The sequence below is a fragment of the Cervus elaphus genome, chromosome 33 (assembly GCF_910594005.1).
Source record: "Cervus elaphus chromosome 33, mCerEla1.1, whole genome shotgun sequence".
NCBI lineage: Eukaryota > Metazoa > Chordata > Mammalia > Artiodactyla > Cervidae > Cervus > Cervus elaphus.
In genome coordinates this window covers 54107501-54111382 of record NC_057847.1, presented here as the reverse complement: position 1 = coordinate 54111382, position 3882 = coordinate 54107501, and the positions used below count along the sequence as shown (strand labels likewise).

At 35.8% G+C, this 3882-nt stretch overlaps 1 protein-coding gene across 4 annotated transcripts in view; it reads right to left on the bottom strand.

The window, feature by feature from the left end:
• Window positions 1-2767: 2767 nt before the first annotated feature.
• The window catches only part of ZEB2 (zinc finger E-box binding homeobox 2), a 135373-nt gene continuing 134258 nt past the window's right edge, over window positions 2768-3882 (bottom strand). For all 4 annotated transcript variants that reach the window (XM_043894252.1, XM_043894254.1, XM_043894251.1 and 1 more), the window contains exon 10: window positions 2768-3882. This exon is cut by the window's right edge and continues 4430 nt beyond it. The gene's annotated coding sequence lies outside the window, so the exon portion shown is untranslated.

Sequence of the window (3882 nt, the reverse complement as noted above, 5' to 3'; positions counted from 1 at the left end):
CCTGCTGCAGATTTATAAATCTCCAATTACTCCTGTTGCAGCCTGTTTCTTACTCTGACCGCCTCTGGGTTATTCAGTGCACATGGGGTTCAGAAAAAGCTGTGACTAGAGAAAGAACAGCACCGGGGACTCACACCGTGGGTTCAGGCTGGAAACTGTGGGTGGAGCAGCTCGGTGGAACTCCAGCTCCTCAATGGACATAAGCATGGTCAAAAACCTTGGGCAAACTTGTGGGTAAAATGGACCAGAAGCAGCTAGTAATTTTTAAAGAGCATTTCTCAAACTTGAGTTTGTCTCTGGCTCTCAGTGAAAGGAGACTTCAGTCCAGACGTGGTTAACTGCCCTCAGATGATGATGTGATCTTAGAGTAATATAGGGTTTCCAAAGTAGCTTATTTTCATTCCACTCTTGCATGGAAGAGTTCATGTAGACCAGAACGAACTTCTTGCAGGAAGTAGGCAGACTAACTCACTCCTTTTGATGTTTCCACATCATTCAAAGGAGCATTTTACTGTGATGTGTTGTGGAAAGCATTGTCAGGAGACTAGGGTTCTGAAATCTATGCTTAACTGCTTTCTAGATCATTGTGGGGTAAAGATAAACAACGAGCTTCTCAAGTCTATGAAGATTTCAGTTTCCTCATCTAAAAAGTGCAAGCAGTAGATTAATTAACTGCTTTTATTTTTCTAAGTGTTACAACCATCAATATGTTCTTCCTCTCAATCCATAGGAGAATTTTATTGAGAACAAGATTTTTGACTATTTCAATGTAGACACCAGGTATGCTATAATTTGGTCAGGTTTATAACAGTTACAGGCTGATATGTAGGTGAAGATCGCTAACCCAAGGGATCGTGACGGTTCCTTGAAAAGGATTTGCACAAATCATTATTCCAACTTTTATTTTTAAAAACAAGGTAGTACATTTTAAGGAGTTAGTGTGGTTGAAACACTTCATATTCTGGAAAGATATTTTTTGAATGTTCCCTCACCATTTGAAGTAAGTGAAATATTCCTTTTCATGGAATTGTCTTTGATAATATAAAAACACTTTATAATGCAAAAGAAAAGGTGCAAAAGTGTCTTACTTAGATGTTAGGCTGATTCTTCTCAAGCCTACTCTCTGAGCAATGGTATTTTCAGTGTTAAAACAAATAGGGCAGGGTGGTATGTACTTCTCCTTTTCCCCCTCTTGCTTAGATGTACCTTCAGCCGGAAACCCATGAGCTCACACTTTCTAAGCATGTTCAATAATGAAGTGGTAGACCTCCACGGAATGTTTCAGGACCTCAGGAAGTGGTTAAGGGTTATTCAATAGTTGGTGTTCTCTCTTTCTGTCTGCACCAATCCCTGGGCTGCACTACAGGGTTTGGAAATATCATTTGTGTTGGAAGTGGTATCTTTCAGAAGAGACGTAAAAACCAAGGTCTAGGTTGCTTGTGGTCACTAAATACACATGGTGTTTTCTGTGAGTTCTTTAGGGATGTTCTTGAGTTTCCTTTCTAAGTTTATATTCCTTTGTTCCTCTATAGTCTTTTAAAAAGTAATTTGAAGGCCGTAGTCTTCGTTTCCCCTAACAAAACTAGAATGAAGTGTAACTGGAATTCTTTGCCCTTTAATGAGACTGTTTTAGGAATGGATAAAAGTGACTCTCCTTTAAGGAAAGGTCACAAACTAAAACACGAGTTTCTGAGAAAAAGTAAAGATAAATGAATATTTGGTTCCCTGCACTGCAGGCAGATTCTTTACCAATTGAGTTATCAGGGAAGCCCGTTTTATGGTTAGCATATCTTAGAAGCGATATAGAATTTTTTGGTGAAACTTTATTTTTTCAGTATCAACATTTTAAGTGTTTTCATTTGTGTAATATATAAATACATAAAATGTCTCACAAGCACTCCTTCATAGTCCCTCCATCTTTTTGGTATTGTTTTTTAAATACTAGCTGTTCAAATGCACACGCACGAAATTAGCAATCTACACATGCGCAGAACACACACACACACACACACACACACACACACACACTCTCACTGTCTCTGTCTCTCTCTTACTACCCTTTGCTCTGAAAATGGTCAGAACAGGAGTATAATACACAACTCTTTCTCTGAATATTTCTTTATGTTAGATCAGCTCCTTCTGAGTTCTGTGCTTGCCAATGCTAAACTCCCTGCCAGGGCAGTGGTCTATTTTTAACATTTTGGGGGCTTATCCCTTCGGTTCCAAATCTAACAGGCATATTCTGTGGCATGAGAGAGAGAAAAGCTGACGTGCCCTTCAAATCAGGATCATCAGGATTTGCAATTTCTGTAGAATCAAAGATATGAATGAGAAAGCCCAATTAGAATACTTAAAAGATCATTTGTCACCACTTTAATCTTCATGGAGTTTTACTCATCATTTTCTTTGACTAAAATTATTAGAATCTTTGTCATATTCATCTCAAGGCCAAATGGGAATAGTACCATTAATTTTATATTTTCAATATTTTGGAGCATTTTAGCATGTCATACTAGATTATAGGTGGTAGGTGACTGTTTTAGTAGAGAAAGTCTTGATTGGTGGCATATTCAGCATCACATCATCTCAGTGTCATTTCTCTAATTCCATATTTCATATACAAATGAAGACTGAGGGATTTATTTCTGTTATTTAAAAGCATTTGTTTAATTCAGAGATTAATATATCATCTTCAACCCTGAAAAAAGAGGCCCTCTGAAACATCAGACCCAAAAAATTGGACACGGCCTATTAGCCCAAAAGAACATGTTGCCAATTATCTCCATGTTTATTTAAATATTTAGCTCTAAAGGAAGCAATCATTCCTTTATACTTCTTTAAATTTAGTATTGACATTTTTATTTTGGGAAAGGAGGTCTTTTTTTTTTTTTTAACATGGATACAGGAAAAGAAAACTCTCCAATAAAAATATTGTCTAAAAAGTTTGTTTTGTCTGCATGATTTACTAAATATGTACAATTTCAATTCACAGCGAAGGTAACAAAGATTTAAACAGCCAACATCACAAATGTCTCAAGTTCTAAAAAAAAATCACTGTGCACAGTTTAACAATTTAATTGAATAAAAACCAAAGCTAAGCCTTCAGTCTGAATCTTTTTTATGATGGGCACAAGCCATGTATTTTCTTCATCTTTGTTACACGATGTATATTTCTGTGACTAAACGCCCCTTCCCATTTTAGTATATTAGGTTATGTCAGTACATACTTAAAAGAGACATAAATTGCCTCTTGGTACACCTATATGATTCTTGATGTGTTCACATATATGTCAGGATATTTATCAATATATAAAATGACCAGATGAGTCACCTGTGATGTTTTTTTTAATGTCTTCAAATGTAGGAATGTTTTGTTGCATGTATAAAATTTTTTTAATTTATAGGAGTGCTATTTAAAGCCATAATAATTTGACCAATGTCCTCTTGACATAAAGTGTCTAGAAACAACTATTCTATGCTGGAAATATAGAGATTCCATATCTCTACCCCATTCAGGTTTGTCAAGCTTGCTATTATATAAATCTGAATGTTACGGTCATTCTGATATAATGGCCAAGTGAATGAACCAATTAATTGTTAGAAACAAATGTCGCTGAATATAGAATAGTGGAGTTACAGTTAAGGAGGGTGCCATCACTTTGGCTAACCCTATAAAATCTATAATAAGGTTGTTTTCACATATATTTTTTCCCCATGTAAATTCTTTGGTGTTTTTCTCCCCCTTCATTTTTAGTGCTGTGATTGATGAACATGCAATGTGAGATTCAAATAATTGCACTGAGCATGTTTATTTGAATAATTGCCCCATTGCACAATCAAATAAATCTGCTGAGTGTGTTTGTTTGAATGTTTTTACATGTA